A 27,872-nucleotide genomic window follows, 5' to 3' on the forward strand; every position below is an offset into this window, starting at 1 on the left:
ATATTTTTTGTTTTGCGCAAAAGTTATAGTGTCTACAAACTAGGGTACATTTTCTGGAATTTACACAGCTTTTAGTTTATGACTGCCTATCTCATTTCTTGAGGTGCTGAAATGGCAGGGCAGTACAAACCCCTTGAGTACGGGGATACCACATATGTGGGACTTTTTGGGAGCCTAGCCGCATACGGGGCCCCGAAAACCAAGCACCGCCTTCAGGATTTCCAAGGGTGTACATTTTTTATTTCACTCCTCACTACCTATCACAGTTTTGAAGGCCATAAAATGCCCAGATGGCACAAACCCCCCTCCCCCCCAAAAATTACCCCATTTTGGAAAGTAGACACCCAAAGCTATTTGCTGGGAGGCATGTTGAGTCCATGGAATATTTTATATTTTTCCACAAGTTGAGGGAAAATTACAAACTTTCTTTTTTCTTTTTGCACAAAGTTGTCACTAAATGATATATTGCTCAAACATGCCATGGGCATACGTGGAATTATACCCCAAAATACATTCTGCTGCTTCTCCTGAGTATGGAGATACCACACGTGTAGGACTTTTTGGGAGCCTAGCTGCGTACGGGGCCCCGAAAACCAATCACCGCCTTCAGGATTTCTAAGGGCGTAAATTTTTGATTTCACTCCTCACTACTTATCACAGTTTCGAAGGCCATAAAATGCCAAGATAGCACAAAACCCCCCAAATGACCCCCATTTTGGAGAGTAGACACCCAAGCTATTTGCTGAGAAGCATGGTGAGTATTTTGCAGCTCTCATTTGTTTTTGAAAATGAAGAAAGAAAAGAAAAATGTATTTTTTTTTTTCTTTTTTCAGTTTTTAAAACTTTGTGACAAAAAGCGAGGTCTGCAAAATACTCACCATACACCATCTCAGTAAATAGCTTGGGGTGTCTACTTTCCAAAATGGGGTCATTTGGACTGGTTTTGTGCCATCTGGGCATTCCATGGCCTCCAAAACTGTGAACTGTGAACTGTGTTCCACCCCAAACTCTCTCATCCATGTCTTAATGGACCTTGCTTTGTGCACTGGTCCAAATCATTTGGTGGAGAGGGAATTATGGTGTGAGGTTGTTTTTCAGGGGTTGGGCTTGGCCCCTTAGTTCCAGTGAAGAGAACTCTCAAGGCATCAGCATACCAAGATATTTTGGAAAATTCCATGCTGCCAACTTTGTGGAAACAGTTTTGGGATGGCCCCTTCTTGTTCCAACATGACTGTGCACAAAGCAAGGTCCATAAAGGCAGGCGTCCCAATACTTTTGGTAATATAGTGTATGTATGCGATGTATTAAAATGAAATACAGTTATTTTGATGGAATTTTGCATAGAATAGGCAGTTACCCCAAAATACATTTTTATAATGTCAATGGTGTACAGTAGATATTTTCAGGTTGTAGTTGACTATCAGGAAAAAGAAGGCAGAATAGATTCAATATGTCATATACAGTAAATAGATATAACTGATCCTTTTGGGTTGCAATAAGTAGTTAATCTGCAGTAAAATAGATAAAATTGCCCAAAAACACATTCCAGTCCAAAGCTTCTGGTAACGAGCAATGTGTATACAAAGGAGATGACAAAAACGGTTAGTTGGGGAATGATCTGCTTGTCTGTGTGAGCAGTTTATGTTAGGAAGACAGCTTCCTTCTGCCAGTGAAGTCCTAGCATTCCCTGACAGATAATGTATTCTCCATAGTACAGCACTGCAAGATTTTTTCCCTTATAAACAAATGTAAAGCATGCTTACTTCTCATTACCTTTTATAGAGGTCAGGGACATTGGCTTTCTTTCCCTAAGGAATATGGCATAATGAAGCTTGGGGATTTCAGTGCAGAAAGTAGGAGTGGATGTCCGCTGACTGATAAAATCAGAATAAACAACAGCCTAAAAGGTGAGTGAGTAGTTGGATTGTAGTCTCGGCTATACTGTCTGGCTTTAGGATTTCTACATGTGTCTGTCACTCCCTATGCTGGTTATTGTATGATTATTAAAGGAAACCTGTCATGGGGTAATATGTAGGCTGCCATTGCTGAGCTCTTCATCTGAGATTGCTAATTGCCTGGTTGTCCTGATTCTTTAGCTTCGGTATCGACCTCTGAACAAGTGGAGGTAGAAGGAATGTAGACTTCTCTCTGACTTACATCACTCAGAAGCATAGAAGTCAGACACAGCCAGGCAATAGCTTTTTTTAGAGGGGGACAAAAATGTCAGCTCCCATATTTCTCCCACAAGGGGTGTATTGTAACTTTACAATTATATACTATGATTAACAATTTATATTCATGTGCAGGAAGGTTTTTATGAGGCTGAGATCTTGTGACAACTTTATAAACACGTATCAGAAAAAAAGGGGGGTATTCCTGCGCTATCGTAAAATGGGGAAAGGGAGATAGGAGATAAAAAATATCGGTGTTTCTAAAATAAGGAAAAGCAGCCTACACCGGGTAGGGTACAGCCTGCCCCTGGCTAAAATTAGATCGATAAGAATGTGGTGTTGCGCTAATCCTTTATATATATATATAAGAAATAATCGGATGACTTGGATGTGATAGCACAGTGATGGTGGATGTCTCTAAGGTGCAGGTATATCACAATAAATCATAACATGAATACCTATATGTGACTCTGTAATAACGTGATAATTTAATCTCTATCCGAAAGTGACTATAGCTGTATATAAATAATGGAAATATAATTATAAAAATAATTCATAAGCAATTATGGCTGGAAGTGATAGCCAGATAATATACTAAACAAATATATATAAAATTATACAAAACGTGACTGGTGCTCATAAAAGTAAAAGTGATACTCACACCCCTATGCACAAACATATAAAAATAAAAATAACAGCCAACTCTAGAGGTGTACCAGTCGCTGACTGGACTAATATGCACCTGGTATAACTCAACACACAGCCAGGTGTATATATGCAACGTGAATGGTGCTCAACAAATCAAGTGATATGAAGTCCACTAATAGACGTGCAAAAAACAGTGCTCCACTTAGAAAAATAGTCTATTCAAAGTCTAGAAAATTATATATACAGGTGATCCACTTGATGCCAAATAAACGTGACAATAGTGATTGTTCTCTCTTCATGCAACACGGCACACACTGGTGGGCAGTGGCCCCTTACCTGAGGGTAATGGGATACTCGCATTTAGCCACTTTTAGGCATGGCAGCCTTTAGTTGTTAAAACCATGGAATCAACCAACAGTGGGGGCAGTAGTAATGCAATCCTATCCTGGCTTGTCTCCTTTAAGGACGTACGTCTCTTCAAGTAGTGTCCCGGGGTCACCGAGATAAACCAGAAAGGAAGATCCCACAATGGTGTAATATTGTATGGTAAACGTTCAAATATTATTAAAACATACATGTACTCACATTAAAAACCCTAATACTGGGCGGAGATCCGACGAGCAGCGAGCTCGTAATGCAAATCAAAACATAGAGTGCCTGTCCCGTCCCTACGCGTGACGTCACGGCCCACGCGACTTCTTCAGGGGATTGCTATCACTCTCTTATCTGAGGCAGAGAGACAGCTGCAGACACACTTGGCTGCAGTAACCTCTCAAGAGATCTTCACCCCCATCCACCCTCTCTAATACAGGACAGCACTTTCCCAGGAGGACGCAGACAGGCTGAATAATCTCCCTTTCATCCAGCCCGTGACAGGTCCACACCATCCTACAATCCCTTCTCTACAAATTTAAAGGAGAACACACACACCATCTACTACCACATAGAACGCTTATACGTGGACTGGTATGGAACACAGAAAACCATATTCCCCATTTCAGGCCATCTTTTCCAACTAGCCATTATTTTGATGTACAGATTTTGGCCTACTGGCCCATAGAGACTGCGCCCTGGTTCTCAAAGGCTCTGATGAAGAGGTTATCCTCGAAACGCGTCAGCCAACTCTAAACACCTGCCTCAATATGGGCTCATGATACTTTTAACCCATTTTTATCTTTAAATTTCCATGTTTTTTATATTTTGTTACCTGTTTGTATTGATACGTAGTATTGGCATCATTTAATTGCTTTTATTTGCCTTTATTGGCTTTTATTTTCATATGAATAAATTTTATACTTTTTGATGTGAGCAATTGATCACGCGCCCTTGATCCATCACTCTCCAAATAGCCTTACCTGACCACCCCGGGGTCATTTTCTGGGCAGCGGGACATGCAACACCATCTCTTTCAGCTTTGCTATAATTTCACAATACTACTTTTCTCAAACCCAAACAGACCCTCACAAGCGCAGGAGTAATCTTTCCTTGTCCACAATTTCCACTGCCCGTTTCCCTTATTTAAGATGGCGGTGCCGGGACCCGAGAGCCGAGGGACGGGTTGGCCTCGGGCGGCCGACATCTTGGGTACCCAGGACAAGTAAGTACTTATTTAAAGTCAGCAGCTACAGTGTTTGTAGCTGCTGACTTTTACATTCTTTTCTTCAGGGACAGAATCCCGCTTTAAGAAATGTGATCAGCCATCTGTACATCAGTATTGATTAATTTATACAAATATATATATATATATATATATACCATCCTTTGTAGACGCTATAACTTTCACACAAACCAATCACTATACACTAATTGGGATTTTTTTTTTTTACCAATGACATGTAGGAGAATACATTTTGTATTCAATTGTATGAAGAAATGAGTTTGTTTTGGATATGTTTTATAACAGAAAGTAGAAAATATTGTTCTTTCCCCTAAAATTTTCGGCCTTTTTGGTTTATATAATAAAAAATATTAAACTCAGTGGTGATCCAATACCACCAAAAGAAAGCTCTATTTGTGTGAAAAAAATGATATACATTTCATTTGCTTGACATTTCATTTGCATGACTGCACAATTGTCATTCAAACTATGACAGCACTGAAAGCTGAAAAAAAGGAGGGGGGTAAAACCCTCCAGAGCTCAAGCGGTTAATTACATTTTTACATCTGGTATAATAATATTCAGTTAAATCAAAGATACGCCAATATATGAATCATTTCTAGCACAGCTCGTCATTTAGGATTGGAGATATAAGTGTTCCTATTTGTCTTGTATAGTTCTACAATCTGAATTTTACTTTGTAGCCAACACTTTTAAGTGTATGGGTAAAATAAACTATTTATTGCTAAGAATTTTAACTTAGTGAACTACAGTTTTGAAAATCTTCAGAAATATATATCATCTAAAATATAGCACGGGAAGAATAAAAAAAAAGATTGATTTGCTGAAAATGCCTTCAAAAAGGGCCGATATAAAATTCCACCATTGTACATATTCTGAGCCATACAGAGGGTCTAATGATTGACACAATACTAGTCAGCCAAACACTGAACGTGCTTACAGAAAGGGAAAGCAGGTGATGACCTCATTAGCATGCTGCTTCTCCTTACATTTCAAACTGAATTTTGGATAATGAGGAAGGGTTAGAACTCCTGTGAAGTTATTATTGCTATCCAGGATTCTGTTGAAAAAATGTATACCCATTTTCTGCCCCCTTTTTTTTTAACATTAGTTTTTATTGAGAAGTTTTCAAAGTGTAAACAGAGTATAAAACTGTATAAAAGGTACAGAGAGGAAGAAATGGTCACAGCAAACGTTTGGCAGGTCTGCCATAAACAGTAACAATGTACATAAGGTAACAAGTACAACTGTGCTCAACATATGAGGATAAAGAAAAAAAAATTAGAGAAAAGATGTTTAACGTATGTTGCTGAGACTAAACTAAAAATAGATTTAAAGTAAAATAACATAAAATAAGGTAAAGTGAATAGATACAATTTGAGATGGACACTTTCAAATTATCAAGTGGTTAAGAGATGGTAACTAATGATAGGGTAGTTATCAAGAGGGCTTAGGCCATATCGTTTAAATCCTTAGATCAGTGAGGTCTCTCCCTCCAAATCCTCCACTGTGCATCACATTTCTTCCTGGAGCCATGTTTGCTAGCCAGTAAAGATTCATAGATGTGGTTTGTATAATTACAAGTGTTTCGGATACTTTTGGCACCACATTGGATTTCTAGTTTTTAGTGATCTGGCTGCTAGGAATATGTGTGTGACCACTGTGCAAAAGTATGAAGGGAAGGCCTCAATGCCTAGCTTCAACAGAGCCATTCCAGGATTTGGGGGGTAAAGATACCAGTGATAGAGGAGATTAGGTGGAATATACCATGCCAAAAGCTGGTCAGATGCTTACAGGACCAAAAGACATGCATAATGTTACCTACTGCCCCACAACCCCTCCAGCACAAATGGGAATTAGTCTGGGAGAATTTGGACAACCGATATGGTGTGAGGTACCATCTCAAGGTTATTTTTTGAGACAGTTTCCAATGATTCACACATTTGGATGCTTTGTAGATTGTATTGAGGGCCGTTTGCCATTGTCGTTGTGTAAAAGTTTTCCCTAAATAATCTTCTCATTTTTGATAGGGGGTGGCTTTAGTGAAGGTGAGTTTGTGCTGGAAGAGGGTGTAGAAGAGGGGGATGCCCTAAATGGATGTAGATGGTGTTGTAAGGAATTTCCATACTGTGTCTTGTAGATATAAGCTGTGAGATTTTAAGGATCCTAAGAAGTGGGAGATTCGGCAGTATTTGTAGTTGTCTCTGGGTAGGAGGCTGTATTCCGCTTTAAGGGTATTAAAGGTCTTAAGGTGGTTATCGTGAAATAAGTCAGCAACATGGGTAATGCCTTTGAGTTGCCAATCCTTAAGTGTGATATTGGGGATGCCTTAGATAATGTGTCGATGGGGATGGGGACTTCAGTCAGTTTAGAGGATGGGGACATAGATCTGCAGAGGTCTCTCCAAGCCACAAGTGAGGCTTGTATGGTTAGGGGGAGATGTCCTAAGGGGAAGGGTTTCCACATGTCGAGTAGTAGCAAGGAAGGTAGGTCTTTAGTAGGGCTTAAGGTTTGCGCGATGTTGCGCCAAGGGACGGCTGACGTGTTTGCAAACCAAGTTTTGAGTTGAGTCGGGATGCGTTGAGTAAGTAGTCTTACAAATTAGAGAAACCCATACCTCCTGCAGATCTATGCTTGGTTAGGAGGGCTTTGGAATATCTGGGCTTTTGGAGTTCCAGACATATTGTCTAAGGAGAGAATTTAATGACCTAAGGTGTGCAGGCTTAAGGGGGATAGGAAGTGTACGAAATATGAACAACATTTGAGGGAGTAAAAGCATTTTGAATGAGGCCAGGTGACCCGACCAGGTTAATTCGACTTTAGCTAGGCGTTTAGTTTCTTTGGTTAGTTTATCTATCGATGGTAGATAGTTTGCATCAGCTAGTTTGGATGGATCGGCTGTTAGTTGGAGACCTAGGTATGTTATTCTGTTAATATTGTGGGATTTGTCCTGGAGGGAGAAACCTATGATGTTTGGGTGTGATCTAATTTTTTCAGCTAGAGGTTCTATAAGGAGATTAAAGATTGAGGGGGACAGGGGGCACCCCTGTGTCGCGTTTCATTGGAAATGAGGAAGGGCTGAGACAAGGTATTTGATGCGTACACTTGTGCAGAGGGTGAGGAATAGAAGGCCAAAATGGCAGATAGACTGGGTCCTTCGAAACCAAATTTTCTGAGAGTGTGAGCAATGTAACCCCAATGTATCCTGTCGAATGCCCTCTCCGCATCAAAAAAGAGGAGCAGAGAAGGGACCCGACAAGATTTTGCATGTTGAATAATGTTGATAACTCTACGTGTGGCGTCCGATGCTTGTCTTCCTGAGGTAAAGCCTGATTGATCAATGTAGGTAGAATGTGAAGAAGTCTATGGGCCAGGATCTTAGCATAGAGTTTAACATCTGTATTTAGGAGCGATATAGGATGGAAGTTAGAGGGGGTGTCTGGGTCTTTACCCAGTTTCGGAATGGTAACCACATACGCTTTGAGCATCTCAGAGGGGAATGAAGTAGATGATATAGCTTGGGAAAAGACCGCTTGTAGTGTGGCGGATAGAATATCATTAAATGTTTTATAATAGTCGTTTGGAAGACCATCTTGGCCTGGGGATTTACCAGATGGGAGTGTTTGGATTGCTTTTTGTATTTCAACCTTTGTGATGGGCGCATTCAGGGTCAGTAATTGTGCTTGTGTCAGTGATTGGAGATTAATATGCGCTAGGAAGGATTGAATGGTTTCGCCCATGGGTTGAGGAGTACTAGGGTCATTTTTGATGTTGTATAAAGAGGAATAGTATGTAGCAAAGGCATCTGCAATATCTTTAGGATTAAATATTTTACTCTTATCTGTTGCGCGGATTAGGTAGGGGATTTTTGTGCGAGCTCTGTGTTCTTTTAAGCGACGGGCTAAAAAATTGCCAGCTTTGTTCCCAGAGGAGTAATGTGTTAATTTTAGGGAGTTGATAAACTTATCATGTTGTTCTAGGAGCATAAACCTAAGGTCAAAGTGGAGCCTTATCAGCTTGCTTGCTAGGACAGCACTCGGTGTGACTTTGTTTTGAATTTCTAGAGATTTGATATCCCTTAGTAGTAGGTCTAGTTTAGGTGTTCTTTGTCTTTTAATTCTTGAGCTGGCTTGTAATAGGTTCCCCCTGATAAATGCCTTATGGGCTCACCATAGGATCGTGGGGTCAGACACTGAGTCTGTGTTCAGTGCAAAATACTCCTTTAGTTGGTCAGTTAAGGAGGTCACATGAGTAGGTCTCTGAAACAAGCTGGAGTTGGCTCTCAATACATAAGTCATACTAAGAGCATTCTCCTCCATCACTGTAATAGAAACAGGAGCGTGGTCAGATAACGAGATGTCAGGGATGGTGGAGGAGGATACTGCCTGCAGCAAGATTTTGTCTACAACAATCATATCAATACAGAAATACGAGTCGTGTCTGGAGGAGTGGAAGGTGTAATCACGCTCGTAAGAGTGTTGACACCTCCAGACATCGTAGAGATTTTCTGCGTAGAGAGTAGGCTGTAGTGTGGGCAGGGGACATTTGGATTTAGTGGTGGTGTCCATAGTATAGTCCGCTGTGAGGTTATAGTCTCCACAGATGATTAAATCACCTTTCCTGACTTCTGAAATTTTGTTGAGTAGCCTTTTAAGAAGCCTCAATTGGTGGGAGTTGGGTGCATAGAGACTAACTATTGTGTAAGTTTGGTTGTTAAAGTCTCCAACCAGGATTAAATACCTTCCTTCAGGGTCCGCTATGAATTCTTTAAGTGGGAAAGCTACAGAGTCCCTGATAGCGATGATTACTCCTTTTTGTTTTTGCAGGGCTGAGGCTAGGTATATATGAGGGTAGATCTTATGTTGAAAATGGGGCGGGTCAGAAGTCAGGAAATATGACTCTTGTAAGCACAGTACATTCGCATGCAATTTTTGAGCCTCTTTTCACAATGAGGACCTCTTTGCTGGGTGATTTAGTCCGTGGACATTAAATGAGATTATGTTTAGTACCATGACTGATTGGCAAAAATAATAGTGACAATACCTCATGGAGGTCCAGATGCTCTAGTCTTGGATGACGTCCTGTAGTCTACGGATCAAGCTGGAGCTTGAGTAGCACTTCACTAGATGAATGATAGTCCATCTCTGTTAGGATATGGAGAAAGAAGAACAAGAGAAAGCTAAAACAATAACAACAAAAACAGATCAAGTCAAACGGTTTAGACAAGTGAAGTAAAAAAGGAGATTCCAACGTAAATCTGATGGCAGTATTGCTGCACATATCTTAGGAGGGGGAAAATTTGTGCACTGAGTGTTCCATAGTGCCATAGGAATCTTGTAGGTTAGAGTAGAATTGGAAGCCAAGGTGTTCAGCTGTTGCGCTTTTTGTTTTTTTTCTTGTGAGACACTACCTGCCAGGTATCCTGGGTCTCCAGTTTAGATGTGGAAGGTAGGCCCCAGCTAGATTGGTCAGGGAGTATGTCCCAGGCCACGGAGTAGTGTGAGCCCCTCATCCAGGTTGTTAATCACTGATGTATGATCATCTTTTGTAATGGTCAGTTTGGATGGGTATCCCCAATAATAGGTGATGTCATGGTTACGTAGAGCTTTTGTGATAGGCAGTAGGGATTTGTGTCTCTGCATGGTGAATTGCAAGAGGTCCGCAAACAGTTGGATGGAGGTGTATTTTTCAGGTGGTTGTTTGTTTTTGCGGAAAGCTGACAGGAAACGCTCCTTTATGTGGAAAAAATGTACTTTCATCAGAGTGTCTCTTGGGATGTTATCTGAGAGATGAGTCGGCTTAGGCAGGCGGTGAATTCTGTCTATCGCTAGGTCTGAGTCAGACAGGTCAGGTAGGAAGTCTTTCATGAGGTCTTGGGCAAATTGCTGCAACTGCCCTGGTAGTGTGGATTCAGGGATACCCCAGAGTTTTATATTATTCCTTCTAGACCTGTCCACGAGGTCTGCGACTTTAGCTTTCAACCAGGTCACCTCATCAGATTGGTCATTGTGGGCATCAACTAGTGAGTTATATGAAGCAGCATATTCTCCCATTTTGTGCTCCACACGATCCACTCTCTCCCCCAGTTCGCTTATGTCAGTCTTAAAACCTCTCATGCACTCCATCATATCAGCATGGAGGGAGCTGCGGAGGGAGACAAGCATATCTTTTAGTGTGGTGTCAGAAACAGGCTGGTTGGCTGTGGGGAAGGAGATGATTGTCTCAGCCAGCTCCCTGGTGTCATCCATCGATTCATGACATGTGCCCACCTTGACATCGCCGAGATCCGACGCCATACGAGGCTTAGATTTGGCTGGGCTGCGGGACAGTGGTGTGGAGGCCTCCGGTGATTGGTGGTGAGAGAGTCTTTGTGAGCCAGGGCTTGGTGTCACAGAGCTGGAGCCGCTAGAGGAGGCCAGAGAGGCGCAGCCGGTGCCATCTTGGATCGGGTTGCAGGCCGTCGGCGGGAAGACGTGTGGCAGCTTCTGTAACTGGGACGAGACTTTCTGCTTCCGAGGCATCCCAGTGTGATGGCAGGCACTTGGGAGGTAGGCTGGAGCGAAGAGGGCTGTGCAGGAACACCTCGGCACGCTAGGATTCCAGTGTCTGGCTCAGAGCTATCTGTTCAAGCGTCCATGCAGTAGCTCGGTAGCCACGCCCCCCTCCATTTTCTGCCCTTTTGATAACTGCACTCCATTCCAACTAAAAAGTATAATATTTGTAATTAAATAATACGTGAAATATCAAGGTGTCAATCATCAAAAAAAAAAAATGATATACATATATGTGAATTCAAACAAATAAAGGGATAGCAGCACTTAAACATATTGCACATAACAATAAAAAATACCATGTATAGAAAGTAAATGCGCTTATCCAAAACAACAGTGCTAAAAAAATCATTGATAACATTGATTATAAAAAGTTTTTTTTCACAAACAGAGTGAAATAATTAAACCAAACGTGAGTCCATGGTTTAACTAAATAAATGAAAAAAGTCCCATTCACAGAATAGTCATAGTGTGATCGGATATAGATTCCCAACAACCATTCAGAGATGATTCTCCCTGAATATATTTGTGATCCTATTTAAATACATTGTGCTCCACTGCACACAAAAAAGTATTTGATCCCCTGCGGATTTTGTATGTTGGCCACTGACAAAGAAATGATCAGTCTATAATTTTAATGGTAGGTTTATTTTAACAGTGAGAGATAGAAAACAACAAAAAAATATAATGGCTTTGAACGGATCTGCAAAGAGCAGTGGGACAAAATCCCTCCTGAGATGTGTGCAAACCTGGTGGCCAACTTCAAGAAATGTCTGACCTCTGTGATTGCCAACAAGGGTTTTGCCACCAAGTACAAAGTCGTGTTTTGCGAAGGGGTCAAATACTTATTTCACTCATTAAAATGCAAATCAATTGATAACTTTTTTAAGATGCGTTTTTCTGGATATTTTTGCTGTTATTCTGCCTCTAATGCCGCGTACACACGGGAGGACTTTCGACCGGACTGGTCTGACACACCGAATCCGGTGGACAATTCGACCGCGTGTGGGCTCCATCGGACCTGCAGGGGACTTTTTCGGTCGAAAATCTGACGGACTTTAGATTTGGAACATGTTTCAAATCTCTCCGACGGACTCGAGTCTGGTTGAAAAGTCCGCTCGTCTGTATGCTAGTCCGACGGACGAAAACCGACGCTAGGGCAGCTATTGGCTACTGGCTATCAACTTCCTTATTTTAGTCTGGTCGTACGTCATCACGTACGAATCCGTCAGACTTTGGTGTTATCGTGTGTAGGCAAGTCCGTTCGTTAGAAAGTTTGTCGGAAGTCCATCAAAAGTCAGTCAAAAGTCCGTCAGAAAGTCCGTCAGACCAGTCCGGGCGAAAAGTCCGCCCGTGTGTACGCGGCATCACTGTTAAAATAAAAATACTTTTTTCCCTCACTGTACAGCTAGTAGCCTTCAGAATGATCAGAAGTGCCCGAAATCATAAAGCATGTTTCTGTGTATTGGTAGTAAAGTAACATTTATATAACGGCAATAAAGAGGTTATATAATTTTAAGAGAGTAGTTACTCTTTTACAGAAGTTTATGACCTCCATCCATAACTTGTAACAACTGTTTCCAGAAATTGAACTTCTACACAGGTTTACATTTTGGAACAGAGCAGATAATGGTAGTAATTGATGCTGTGATGTCCTCTGTGTGTGCTATACAAACACATTAAGAAGAAATGGATTGAGAGTAATTCTTTTTAAACATAAAATATGTGGAAATATTCTCAAAACAAGGATAAGGTAGATCACATTGGAGTTTTAATGGTATACACCAGGAGTGCTCAACCTTTTGAAGAGCGAGGTCCACTTAAGCAGGACAGAGTATGTGGGCAAATTGGGTTAGGGAGTTCCTGACATTGGGATAGGCTCTGGAGAAATCCTGGAGGTGAGCATGGGAGGAGGTTACAAGGGAACCAGAGAGGAGGTCCTGGGTCAAGCAAAGAGTATGATTTGGGTAATATTTAAACAAGGCTTGTGATGTAGCTTGAGACAGAGTTGTTGATGGCTGTGTAAGTTGTTTTTTTTTTCATTATAAATTTTATTTGTTGGGCAAGCAGAAGGCAATGGAGGGATTGGTAGAGTCAGGTGGCATACACAGAGTGGTTGGTAAGCTGGATACATCTCGCAGTAGTATTCATAAGAGACTGAAAAGGGGAATAGCCTGTGCAGAGGAAGGCCAATGAGAAGGGAGTTAAAGTAGCGGAAGTGAGTGGAATGGCAGCTTACAAGATTTTTTTGATGACAGGTGTACTTAAAAAGCTGAACTAATCCCATCAAATTAACTGTTTCTCAAAAGAGATAAATGCAAGGCATGCCATGAATGATAACTGTCAAACCAATTATGTAACAAGGTCACTTATCCTAACCAACTTATCCAACTGACCATAAAGTGGTTGTAAACATGAAATCTGAGCAAAGCACTTATATTTTGAGATGTTTACTTATCTCTCTCCAAAGCTCTAAGTGTCATTTCTCTCTGGTGCTTTGTTCCTCTGTTATCAGAGTCATTTCTGAGAAGTTTTCCTGAAACATCAGATAACATTTGTGTCAGGGAGGAGAGCGCCACACCCAGCTTGTCTATTCACAACACAGTTCTTCTGCTATGTGGAGGGGGTGTGTTCCTTTCCTCCAATCAGCTCTCACACACTGTAACTGCAGTCTCTCTGCCCCCTCCTCTGTGATACTAACAGATGAGAAAGGATTTTAACACTTTTCTGCCCTTTTGAAAGGGTGTAGGGAAAAGAGGGCTGCAGACAAACAAGTAAAACCTATGTAGGAGGATTTGTTTTATCTCCGTGTATCATCTGAGGCTGTTCACTTTACTGCGTACATGTGAGGGGTTACAACCACTTTAAAAACTGTTTAATATTTCCTCTGATTCATTAAATCCATAATTGTTTTTTGTTTTTTTTGTTTTGCATAGCTGTTACTATAGATATTATGGATTCACTTGCATAACTGTTGCTAAGCCCCACTCAGCTGGTGCCGGTAGGTACAGTGGGAGCTACACTTCTGGCTCTCCATTGCGTTACTATTACATTACCATTTACAAGCACAGCACATTGATGACACTGGGCTTTAATGGTAATCGGACTTAACAGTTTCAGGACTTCATTAGCAGTAATTAAGAAGTATTAGAAGTTAATTGATTAACTTGACTTGTTGCTCTGATTTTCTCTTGTCTCTTTTCTCTTTAATGATAATGTTGTTTACAATAGGTAGGCAGATCTTGCGGGTGCCTTGAAGTATATGTGAACCCCTAGCTTGTAAAACAAACCATTCCATTCAAAATAGAAATTAAAGGCAAAATGTTTGTGTGTGTGTTTTTGTATGTGTGTGTGTAAGTGTGTGTATGTGTGTGTGTATATATATATATATATATATATATATATATATATATATATATATATATATATATATATATATATACATATATATATATATATATATATATAAAATATGTGTGAAAGCACTTTATAAAGACCTTTTTTTCCCTTTATAAGTGTATAAGTGGTCATATAATCTCTGTTCTCAGCTGCATAAAGGGCTTAGAGAGATAGGGGTGGAGAAACAGCAGTGCACTGATCTTTCCAGTGAATGTCTGTGTGTGTGTGTGTGGGGGGGCACCACAGATCTGCCCTTTGGAGGACAGGCAGGCTTTTCTCCCAGCGCAGCCAGAAAACTGGCCACACTAAAATGCTTGTGCTCCCATGCCTGGCGTGGTCTTTTCAAAATAAGAAAGCAGTGGGACTGGCAGGATCAGGATCACTAGGTGTTTAACACAAGTGATAGACAGAGAACAGGATACTTTTTAACACAAGTACATGGTACAACAGTCACATATAAGGAATATGAAATAATGGGGTAACATATTCTTTAAAGGAAAACTGTACTGAAAGACCTTGAATGTTCAAGGGTTCTAGATAATTTTATGTTTTTCTCCAAATTATTATTTGTTTGGGTTCCATTTTCATAAATAATTAGTACAACCTTGTAATTCCAGGTTAGTAGGAACAACCTGTTATGATGTTACAATGTGTACTTGTAAGCTTGTAGGGATCCAACATTTTTTTTATTTTTGAAAAAAGGAATTAGGGGTTATTAACCGCCTCTCGTCCGCGCTATAGCCGAAAGACGGCTACAGCGCGGACCTAATTTGCCAGGAGGGTGTCCATAGATGTCCTCCAGTGCTCGAGCAGCCTGCATGCTCCTTGTAGGGCGCGAGCAGCGCCCTTTGTGATCAGCGAGTCTATGAGACTCAGCTGATCACAGGTCAGAGTAAGGGGTCGATCCCAACCCCTTACCACATGATCAGCTGTCAGTCACTGACAGCTGATCATGTGATGTAAGCAGAGCCGGTAGGCATGAGAGGGACATCAGTCCCGATCGTGGAGAGCCTCTGCAGAGACTTCTATGCCCACCAGCGCCACCTACCAGTGCACACCAGCGCCACCTACCAGTGCCCACAGTACCACCCATCAGTGCCCACAATGTCACCTATCAGTGCCCACAGTGTCACCTATCAGTGCCCACAGTGCCACCTATAAATGTCACCAATCAGTGCCTCATCACCAGTGCTGCCTATCAATACCATCTACCAGTGCCCATCAGTGCCACCTACCAGTGCCCATCAGTGAAATCTATCAGTGCCACCCATCAGTGCCACCCATCAGATCCCATCAGTGCCCTCTTATCAGTGCCTATCAGTGTCGCCTTATCTGTGCCTATTAGTGCAGCCCATCAGTGCCCATCAGTACAGCCTCATCAGCAAATATCAATGAAAGAGAAAAATGACCCGTTTGCAAAATTTTATAACAAACTATGAAATGTTTTTTTTTTTTTTTTTTTTTAATTTCTGTCTTTTTTAGTTTGTTTAGCAAAAAATTAAAACCCAAGTGGTGATTAAATACCACCAAAAGAAAGCTCAATTTGTGTGAAAAAAATGCTAAAAATTTAATTTGAGTATAGTGTAGCATGACCGCGCAATTGACATTCAAAGTGCGTCAGCGCTGAAAGCTAAAAATTGGTCTGGGCAGGAGGGGGGTTTAAGTGCCCAGTAAGCAAGTGGTTAATAAAAGGTGCATTAATAGTTCTAGAGGCATACATATACCAAGAAGCTAATGGGGACCTAGCATCAGATATACATTTTTAATGCTAAGTGCATGCATGCTACATGTGTCAGTGTAAAACTTACATGTACTTATTACTTTATTACTGAGATCAAAGTACTCCCCAGACAATGCTTTCTTCTGCTTGTTTTCTTCATAAGGACAACACCATCTTTGTTCAGGTATCATACAGGGTCAGCATCTACTTGCACGAGTAGGTGCTGGTTTGAAGGTGTCACAGTCATGTAAATCCTGGTGCCTGTGCACAGGGCCACGGATAAGGCAGTTCAGCCAGCCCTCCTGTACTGGGCCCGGGCCCCATCATTTCAAAAGCGGGGCCCAGGCACCTGCTGAGCAGGAGGGCCAGCTGTAATGTCTTATTGCAGACACCAATCCTCTTCTGTCTCCCACTGCAGCGCTGCCAGCTTCTCCTCCTCTCCCTCCCTCCGACTGCACTGCAAGGGGATTGGTTCTAGCACATGGGCCCCTTTCATCGGCTGTCCGGGCCCCCCCTGTGTGCCCCTTTCCCCTGCAACGCTTCCGGCTTCCCTCTTCTCCCACCAGCAGCTGCAGCAGGCACACAGGAGGAAGCCATTTACTGGCCCCATCCTTTCCTGAATGAACACCGCGAGCGATCGGTACCAATCACTCCTGTGTCCATTCATCACTGAAGTCTAGTAAACTGTTTACTATACTTCAGTTTGTGAATGAGCAGGAAGCCTCAGAGTGCTTCCTATTCATTCATCTGTGCAGTTAAGGCTGTAGAGAAAGGGACTGATAAATCTTTGTCCTCAGTCACTCTCGGTCAGGGAGAGGGGGTTGTCAGGTAGGTTGTATGGAGCCCTGTGATTTCTAACTACAGTCCTGCTTGTGCAATTCTCACTATATTCACACAAATCACCCCCCTGCTGCAGTCTTTTACCTTATGGCTTGCTACAAAGAGGGAGAAGTGACTGAGAAAATGTTTCTTCTTGCCTGCAGCAGACTGTAGACATAATTTCAGTCTAGGCAACGACTGGAGCTCAAGCACTGTTTTTTAATTATAAAAGGCAGAGCTTTGATATTGGGACTAATACGGAATATATTCATGCAGTAAAGGAAAGATCCAATTGAAAGTATGAGATATCTTATACTCTGTGCCAAAATTGAGCAATTATGACAACAAATGTGTGAGTTTATGGTGTATGATATCCTTATAAGAGTTCATATGGAACTATTATTTGAAGTAGGTCAAACTACTTGCTATACTGTATATTATATTGAATACTCTGACCTTTTCCCATCTTGAAGCAAATCTAAAGCCAGCATTTTTTTTAATAGCATAGGGAGGGGTTAAAACCGCTGTCAGTTTTTTTCTGTGTCTGGTGACCTTTGTTCTGGTGACCACTGTCACTGGTACTAAAAGTGAAGAAAAGTCTACTTGGAGCGCTCTCCTCCCACTTCCTGTTCTGTCTTGAGACAGAGAGTAAAGGAAAATTACCCAAACAGGTTACAGATAGTACAAAAAAAAAATACTCAGGGATTTTATAAATTTTCAACTCTATTCAAAACAATGAAAAAAACAAAAGTTTTGGCTTGATGTGTATATTATAACATGCACAATATTTCTTCTTAAGGAACAAAGCAGCTTCCCAGTATGGCAGCTCTTGTGTTATTTACTGATAAAAACCCCTAAAAAGAACAAAGAAATTCCACCTCAGCCTTTCACAGCAAGTCACCTTTCTTAAACAATTAACAAACTAACACATTTGGGGCATTTAAAACAACTATACACAATAGTATATTTAATATCACAAATGTAGTATAAACAGAACTCATACAAAAGATTAACAGAATTCCAAAACAAACAACATAATACAATAGTAAGAAAAACAAACAAAAGTGCTATTCAAGGGCATAAAAACAATTGAAATTCAAACCACATTTCAAGCAAATATAGTAAATGATAATAATTTCCATTATTCCTGGCTCATAGTTTAAAGATAAAAAAAAAAGCAAAGTAAAGGCTTAAAAATCAGACCAAACTTATTTTCTCATTCAGCCATGGAGGGGTAGTGGCATGTCATTTTAAAGTCCACCTAGTCACTACTTTAATAAAATTATCTAGGACACATATTCGCTGTGTGAATGTCTCAACCATTTGTACAACTGTCACAAATAATCCCACATTTTGCCTAATAAATTTATTTTCTATGATAGTCAGCTCCATCTACTGCCCATAATACTGTATTGTCCTGATTCTTGATGATCATAGGAAATAAATATATAGGGTATAATATAGGAATTATTTGCAACGGCTGTGTGAATGCATGACACATTTGCACAGCAAATTTTTCCTAAATAGACTGTAAAATCACCAGCCAGAGCTTTATTTTGGCGCTGATTTAGGACTGTTTAGTAGTGGGTAGTATTTGGCTTATTCTTGAGATGAGTTGCCTGATACATACTATCACATGCATTTATTTGAATATACTCTATTCTAGAACAGGTCTTCAAACTTTCTAAACAAAGAGTCAATTTACTGTCCTTCAGATTTTAGGGGGGGGCCAGACTGGTCAATGGGAGTAGAAAATGCCCCAGAGTCAGTGGGAGTAAAAAAAGGTACAGACTTGATGGTCAGTAGGAGTAAGAATGTTGACCCATTGTCGGTGTCAGTGGGAGAAATAGTGTCCCATCGTCAGTGTCAGTAGGAGAAATCGGGCCCCATTGTCGATATCAGTGGGAGGAATAGTGCCCCATAGCCGTATCAGTAGGGGGAATATTGCCCCATGATCATTGTTAGTGGAAGGAATAATGCTCCATCGTCAGCGTCAGTAGGAGAAATAGGGCTCCATTGTCTGTGTCAGTAGGACGATTAGTGCCCATAGGCGGTGTCAGTTGGAGGAATAGTGCCCCATAGCCAGTGTCAGTGGGAGAAATAGTGCCCCATCATCGGTATTAGTGTAAGGAATAGTGCCTCATAGTCTGTGTCATTGGGAGGACTAGTGCCCCATCATCAGTATCAGTGGAAGGAATAGTGCCCCATAGCCGGTGTTAGTGGGAGGATTAGTGCCCCATCGTTGGTATTAGTGGAAGGAATAGTGCATCATTGATGGGGTCAGCAAGAGGAATAGGGTCTCTTATCAGTGGGAAGAGAAGTGCTCCAGGGGCTGGCTGGATAAAAGGCAAGAAAAGAGGCACATCCGGCCCGTGGGCTGCAGTTTGGAGAAATATTGGTTTGCATAAAGCTGCCTTTAAGAATATGCATCTGTGTTTTCTTCAAATGTTGCAGTATTCTTTAACATATGGCAACGGACTAATGCCCCGTACACACGGTCGGATTTTCCGATGGAAAATGTGTGATAGGACCTTGTTGTCGGAAATTCCGACCGTGTGTAGGCTCCATCACACATTTTCCATCGGATTTTACCGACACACAAAGTTTGAGAGCTTGCTATAAAATTTTCCAACAACAAAATCCGTTGTCGGAATTTCCGATCGTGTGTACACAAATCCGACGCACAAAGTGCCACGCATGCTCAGAATAAATAAAGAGATGAAAGCTATTGGCTACTGCCCCGTTTATAGTCCCAACGTACGTGTTTTACGTCACCGCGTTCAGAACGATCGGATTTTCCGACAGCTTTGTGTGACCGTGTGTATGCAAGACAAGTTTGAGCCAACATCCGTCGGAAAAAATCCTAGGATTTTGTTGTCGGAATGTCCGATCAATGTCCGACCGTGTGTACGGGGCATAAGTGTGGTGCTAAACTGATACAATAGTTCAAAGTGGGCCTTGCATGAACTATATGGTTCTACTTAATTTTTAGACCTTCCATGCAAAAATGTAAAGCCACAAATAATTTTTTTTTTTTTTAAGAAATATACTTGTCTTACACCTCAGCTTTCTCACATAGAACCTCAGTCATTTCTATGACTGGTGACATCACTGGGCTTTCTGGCATAGTCTTAAGAAGGCTAAGGATCCCAAATTTAATGAGAAGACACTGCCAACACTATACTGGAGCATGTTCTCACAAGATTTTAGAACCGCAGCGTGCTTTCAAGTACATTTAGCTTTTGAGTGATGGCTAAGATCTACTTGTGTGCACTGGTCTCTATTTGATCGGCAAATTCTGTTAATTGTCATCAATCTGCTGCAAGATGCTTTTCCCTTGACTTGTATAGGGAGGAAAGCAATTCTGACATGGAAAAAGCCCAATGTACACATACCCAACGGGCGGATTGTCCGACAGACTCAGGTTCACCGGACCAAGTATGCCGTAAAGTCCGGTCGTGTGTACGCGGCATAAGGGTGGTAGAGAAACATTTAAAGATCATTTTATTTAAAAATCTAGCTATCCTTTAAAAGCTCAAGCACATGCCAATCTTTCAAACCTTCACTAAAAAGTCAAGACTTAGGTTGGTCCAGTCTTCGTCCTTCCTGGTGTATCATAGTAGGTAAAGGTGAATCATTTCAGTTCCAGGCATTGTTTGCCCTATTTTGAAGCCCATACACGAGGCCTCTAACTGTAGGTTCTTACTACTTTTGAGTGCCGCAGAACAATCAGAGGGCCAAATACCTATTATAACGATATTTTATATTCACAATTGTCAATCAGATTTTTTTGACCTATTTTTTCAGTCTTAATTTTTTCAGTAAACAATGTCTTTTCTGGGTTTTTTTATGTATTTGTTTTAGATATCTCCTTATTTATATATGCATTATTTACAGCTCCAGTTACATAGTATGTATGCATTTTTAATCATATGTATTTAAAACAGTGCTAGCTCTGCTGGAGAGATTTTATGCATCCACAATGCAATGCAGTTTCTTTTTACAGAATTGTACCATACAGTATATGCCTTTAGGTTTAATTGCCAACATTAGTCAAAACAAAGTCATTAAGCAACGTATACCATATACAATGGTAGAGTACTGTTATATACTGTCATATTATTGTACTGTGGTATATTACCATAGTAGAGTAATGCTATATATTATCATAGTAGAGACAATTAACCTACAGTGTCTTGAAAAAGTATTCATACCCCTTGAAATTTTCCACATTTTGTCATGTTACAACCAAAAAGGTAAATGTATTTTATTGGGATTTTATCTGATAGACCAACACAAAGTGGCACATAATTGTGAAGTGTTTTTGATTTTGATTTTTTTTTACAAATAAATATCTGAAAAGTGTGGCGTGCATTTGTATTCAGCCCCCTTTACTCCAATATCCCTAACTAAAATCTAGTGGAACCAATTGCCTTCAGAAGTCACCTAATTAGTAAATAGAGTCCACCTGTGTGTAATTTAATCTCAGTATAAATACAGCTGTTCTGTGAAGCCTTCATAGGTTCATTAATTCATTCATTCAATCTTAGGAGAAAACCTGTAATGCCCCATATACACGGTCGGATTTTCCGGCGGAAAATGTGTGATAGGACCTTGTTGTCGGAAATTCCGACCGTGTGTAGGCTCCATCACACTTTTTCCATCGGATTTTCCGACACACAAAGTTTGAGAGCAGGCTATAAAATTTTCCGACAACAAAATTTGTTGTCGGAATTTCCGATCGTGTGTACACAAATCCGACGCACAAAGTGCCACGCATGCTCAGAATAAATAAAGAGATGAAAGCTATTGGCTACTGCCCCGTTTAGAGTCCCGACATAAGTCACCACGTTCACAACGTTCGGATTTTCCGACAACTTTGTGTGACCGTGTGTATGCAAGACAAGTTTGAGCCAACATCCGTCGGAAAAAATCCTGGGATTTTGTTGTCGGAATGTCCGATCAATGTCCGACCGTGTGTACGGGGCATTAGAGTCTGCAAAAGACTTGAGACTGAGACGGAGGTTCACTTTCCAGCAGGACAACAACCCTAAACATACAGCCACAGCAACATTGGAATGGTTTGGATCAAATTGCTGTTCACAGACGCTCTCCATCCAATCTGACAGAGCTTGAGCTATTTTTCAAATAAGAAACGGCAAAAATGTCACCCTCTAGATGTGCAAAGCTGGTAGAGATATACCCAAAAAGACTTGCAGCTGTAATTGCAGTGAAAGGTGGTTCTACAAAGTATTGACTCAGGGGGGCCGAATACAAATGCATGTCACACTTTTCACTTATTTTATTTGTAAAAAATGTGAAAACTATCATTTTCTTTCCACTTTACAATTATGTGCCACTTTGTGTTGGTCTATCACATAAAATCCCAATAAAATACATTTACGTTTTTTGGTTTTAACATTACAAAATGTGGAAAATTTCAAGGGGTATGAATACTTTTTCAAAGCATTGTAGCAGCATAGCTGTTTATCAAAGTTGTGCAAGGTTTTTTTTCTTAATATTAGTATGAGTAATATATATTACTATATAGTTATTATAACTATACTAGTTCTATGGTTTTCAATGGCATAGTTCACACCAGTGCTTGCAGTTCCAGAAAAAAAAGCAGAACATGCTGCATTTTTCCTGCACTGAACTGTACTGTAACGCTGTAAAACACATCAGAAACTCACTGGAACGCACATGTCCTTATTTAAGGTTAAGAAAAAAGAGGGGGGGAAAGCACTGGACTGCATAAAAAACGCTCTGGAACGCATCAAAAAGCGCATCAAATCTGCGCATTCAGAAAAGCATCTGGAACGCATCCGGACTGCGTTTCTATGGTGTGAACTGGCCCTAAATATTTAATAAATATCTGTTGATCCTGCCAGTACTTGCTTTCAGAGATTAATAGGGTGAGCATCAGCAATGATGTTTGTTACCCTCCTGGGTAATAGGTCACCCAATCGATGTTAGCGATCCAGTAGGCAGTATTGCACTCTGACATTCTAATGCTGCATACACACGGTCGGAATTTCCGTCAAAAAAAGTGTGATGTGAGCTTTTGGTCGGATATTCCGACTGTGTTTATGCTCCATCCAGCTTTTTCTGTCTGAATTTCCGCCAACAAAAGATTGAGAGCGGGTTCTCTATTTTTCCGACGGAAAAAGTTCTTGACGGAAATTCCGTTCGTCTATATGCAATTCCGACGCGCAAAAAACCGCGCATGTTCAGAAACAATTCAATGCATGCTCGTACAGTAAGCATTGAACTTCATTTTCTCGGCTGGTCGTAGTGTTGTACGTCACCGCGTTCTTGACGGTTGAAAGTTCAGCGAACTTTTGTGTGACCGTGTGTATGCAAGGCAAGCTTGAGCAGAATTCCGTCGGAAAAACCATCCAAGATTATTCTGCTGGAAATCCTGCTCGTGTGTATGCGGCATAAGGCTGAAAAAAGGGTTGTTTATTCAGGCAATGCACCCAGAAGAGTAAGACAAGAACAACAATAACAATAACCACTTGACCTCCGGAAGATTTACACCCCTTCATGACCAGGCCAATGCTTGCTATATGTCACTGTGTAATTTTAACTGACAATTGTGCGGTCATGCAATGCTGTACATAAATAAAGTTTATATAATTTTTTCTCCTCAAATAGAGCTTTCTTTTCGTGGTATTTGACCACCATTGGGTATTTTATTTTTTGTGCTATTAAAAAAAACTGACAAATTTGAAAAAAAAAAAAAAAAACAACAATATTTTTACTGTGTGCTATAAAACATATCCAATAAAAAAAAAAATTAGAGAATCAAATTTCTTCATCAATTTAGGCCAATATGTATTCTGCTACATATGTCTAATGAGCAGGGCCCTCTGATTCCTCTTGTACCAAATTGTAATGTAACTGTTCTGTCTGCCTTTATTGTGTTAAGCGCTGCGCAAACTGTTGGCGCTATATAAATCCTGTATAATGATAATAATATAATAATATGTTTGGTAACAAAAAAATCCCAATAAGTATATATTGATTGGTTTGCATGAAAGTTATAGCATCTACAAACTATGGGATAAATACTGGAATTTTTATTTATTTTTATACTAGTAATGGTGGTGATCAGTGAATTATGATAGTATAGCGGGCAATCTGACACTTATGCCGCGTACACACGAGCAGACTTTTCGACCGGACTGGTCCGACGGACTGAGTCCGGCGCACAAATCGACCGTGTGTGGGCTTCATTGGACCTGCAGCGGACTTTTTCGGTCGAAAATCAGACGGACTTTAGATTTGGAACATGTTTCAAATCTTTCCGACGGACTCGAGTCTGGTCGAAAAATCCGCTCGTCTGTATGCTAGTCCGACGGACAAAAACCAACGCTAGGGCAGCTATTGGCTATCAACTTCCTTATTTTAGTCCGGTCATACGTCATCACGTACGACTTTGGTGTGATCGTGTGTAGGCAAGTCCGTTCATTGGGAAAGTCCTTTGGAAGTCTGCCGAAAGTCCGTCGGATCAGTCCGGTCGAAAAGTCCACTCGTGTGTACGCGGCATTACTGAGACTTTTGACACTTTGTGGGAACCAATGACAGTAATACAGTGATCAGTGCTACAAATATACACTGTCACTGTATGAGTGACACTGGCTGGTCAGGGATTAACATCTAGGGTGATCAAGGGGTTTAATGTGTGCCTAACAGTGCTTGGTGCATTCACTGTGTGCTGTTTTTACCAATAAATGTGCCGGTTTTAATTCCCTGCTTTGAACATCCCTGCTGACAGGACAGAGCTCTGTATTGTTTACATTCACGGAGCTCTGTCTTGGCATACTGTTTTTCGATCAGTGGGTGCTAGCAGTCAATCATTGGCTGGGACCCGCTGATTGGCTTGTGCTGTGACTAATCACAGCATGCACGTGCCCCCTACCTGGAAGTGCTGGATCATGTATTGGATATGTGATCCAGCATAGGAGAGCCGCTCTGCCTCTGTACTTCTATGAGAGGCACTTGACAAGTGGATAATCTGTGCCTCAATCCAACATCTGGTATTTTCAGCAGTAAAGATATGTGAACACCACTATTCTGACTCCTGGAGCCAGCGTTTGTTCCACTGACCAGAAATGACGTAACCGAATAGGACACCAGCGTTCATGTACCCACTGTCTTATCCGGTTGCGTCATTTCCAGTATGTAAGTCTTATGCCGCGTACACACGAGCGGAATGTCCGACAGAAAAAGTCAGACGGAAGCTTTTTATCGTATATTCCGATCGTGTGTGCCTCATCGGAATTTTTTTTTTGAAAATTCTGACGGACCTAGAAATAGAACATGTTCTAAATATTTCCGACGGAACCAATTCCTATCGGGAAAACCGCTCGTCTGTATGCTGTTCCGACGGACCAAAAACAACGCATGCTCTGAAGCAAGTACGAGACGGAAGCTATTGGCTACTGGCTATTGAACGTGTTTTTTCTAGTCCCGTCGTACATGTTGTACGTCACCGCCTTCTTGACGGTCAGACTTTGGTCAGACTTTGGTCGGACTTTGGTTAGACCGTGTGTAGGCAAGACCGCTTGAATGGAATTCCGTCGGAGAAACCTTCGGAGTTTATTCCGATGGCAAAACCGGTCGTGTGTACAGGGCATTACTGACAAAACCTATCACTTTGGCAAAATAACAGATTCTCTATTAATGCGTTACAATTATTTTCAGCTTATTATTTATGGCTCAGAAAGTATGCACTGAAAATTGACTACAGTTTCTGTTAAATATTTAACATTTCATGCGCTAAATGTCAGCATAAGCTTGACTATAAATATTGGCAATTTTCTGGTACTTTGGCTCCTGAGACAACTCATGTAAAATGCTAAAAATAATTAGAAACAAGCTGATGTTGGAGGCAACATAATTATTTCAATGTGATGTTGTGGAATAGATGTGTGCAAACATAATCATTACAAGTGTAGTGGAAGTGATCAGGTGCCTGTATCCTGCCCCAGGCAACCATTCATCTTAGAGAACTGCACATTTCGTGGGGTGTTTATAGAAAGCAACGAACCAGGAATTAGAACATTCATCCAAATCAATGAATACACCATTAAAGCCTTATTCCGGGATCATTTTTAACCCCCCCTCCCCTCACTCTAGCCCATCTTGCAAGTGTTTTTTTTTTTCTGTGATTACATGGGGAAGCAAGTTATATGGACCTAGGTCCCCTGTCCAGATCCCTTAACGGTGCAGTTTGTAGGTGTCGGGGTCTGCTAATCCAATGCTGTTGATGTATATGAGACCGATGGTCTCCTACTGTCCCCTTGTGTGATGTCACTCCTCTTCGAGATCCTGAGAGCACCCTGCTGCTAGACAGCCAATAGGCATAGCTCTCAACTGTCCCTGATTTGGAGGGACTGTCCCTGATTTGGAGCAATGTCCCTCTGTCCCTCATTCCTTCTCATTTGTCCCTCATTTTGGTCTGATCTATATAAATTAGGGTTGTCCCGATATCACTTTTTTAAGACTGAGTACAAATACCGATACTTTTTTTAATGTCATGTGACAGTGGCACGTGTGTCAGTAGTTTTTGTTTTTACAATTTTTTTTACAATTAATTTTATTTAGTTTTTACAATTTATTTTGTTATGTTTTTTTTACAATGCTTTCTTTTTTTAAGGGGGGGGGGTGGACAGTGTCAGTGTATTTTTTTATTTTATTTTTTATTATTTTTTACAATTAATTTCTTTTTATTATTTATTGCAATTCTTTTTTTTTATTATTATTAGACCTGTTGGAGGGCTTTGGTAAGATATCAGGGGTCCTAATAGACCCCTGACATTTCCCCTTTGAGACAGGGAAAGGGACTGAGGACACGTTTCCCAGTCCCCTTCTCAGCAGCCTCAGCTGCACTGAAAATGAATGGAGAGGAGACAGATGCTCCTCTTCATTCATAAACTGAAGCATCGTAAACACAGGTTACGATGTTTCAGTTGTGAATGGACAGTCAGTTATCACTGACTGTTCATTCAGAAAAGGAAGGAGCCAGATTTGCTGGCCTCTACCTCTGCTCTCCATCCTGAAAGATCGAGGGGGCAGAGGAGAAGAACGGAGGGGGACAGCAGCACGGAGGAGAACAGAGGGGGACAGCAGAACTGAGGGGGGGAGGGGGACACGGAGGAGAACGGAGGGGGACAGCAGAACTGAGGGGGGAGGGGGACACGGAGAAGAACGGAGGGGGACAGCAGAACTGAGGGGGGAGGGGGACACGGAGGAGAACGGAGGGGGACAGCAGAACTGAGGGGGGAGAAGGACACGGAGGAGAACGGAGGGGGACAGCAGAACTGAGGGGGGAGGGGGACACGGAGGAGAACGGAGGGGGACAGCAGAACTGATGGGGGAGGGGGACACAGAGGAGAACGGAGGGGGACAGCAGAACTGAGGGGGGAGGGAGACACGGAGGAGAACGGAGGGGGACAGCAGCACGGAGGGGGCAGAGGAGGAGAACGGAGGGGGCCAGCAGCACAGAGGAGAACAGAGGGGGACAGCAGAACAGAGGGGGGAGGGGGACACGGAGAACAACGGAGGGGGACAGCAGAACTGAGGGGGGAGGGGGACACGGAGGAGAACGGAGGGGGACACGGAGGAGAACGGAGGGGGACAGCAGAACTGAGGGGGGAGAAGGACACGGAGGAGAACGGAGGGGGACAGCAGAACTGAGGGGGGAGGGGGACACGGAGGAGAACGGAGGGGGACAGCAGAACTGATGGGGGAGGGGGACACGGAGGAGAACGGAGGGGGACAGCAGAACTGAGGGGGGAGGGGGACACGGAGGAGAACGGAGGGGGACAGCAGCACGGAGGGGGCAGAGGAGGAGAACGGAGGGGGCCAGCAGCACAGAGGAGAACAGAGGGGGACAGCAGAACAGAGGGGGGAGGGGGACACGGAGGAGAACAGAGGGG

The 27,872-nt window shown here is 41.8% G+C and overlaps 1 protein-coding gene across 5 annotated transcripts in view; it reads left to right on the forward strand.

Moving 5' to 3' along the window:
* Positions 1-27,872, forward strand: part of CACNA1E (calcium voltage-gated channel subunit alpha1 E) — a 1,300,209-nt gene that overhangs the window by 446,082 nt on the left and 826,255 nt on the right. Inside the window, exon 1 of one of the 5 annotated variants that reach the window (XM_073593350.1) lies at positions 1,828-1,907. The exons of the other annotated variants lie outside the window; for them this stretch is intronic. The gene's annotated coding sequence lies outside the window, so the exon portion shown is untranslated. Of the gene's footprint in view, positions 1-1,827; positions 1,908-27,872 lie in introns of those variants that run through there. 5 annotated transcript variants of the gene reach the window in all.

This window comes from Aquarana catesbeiana, linkage group LG07, assembly GCF_042186555.1.
Source record: "Aquarana catesbeiana isolate 2022-GZ linkage group LG07, ASM4218655v1, whole genome shotgun sequence".
NCBI lineage: Eukaryota > Metazoa > Chordata > Amphibia > Anura > Ranidae > Aquarana > Aquarana catesbeiana.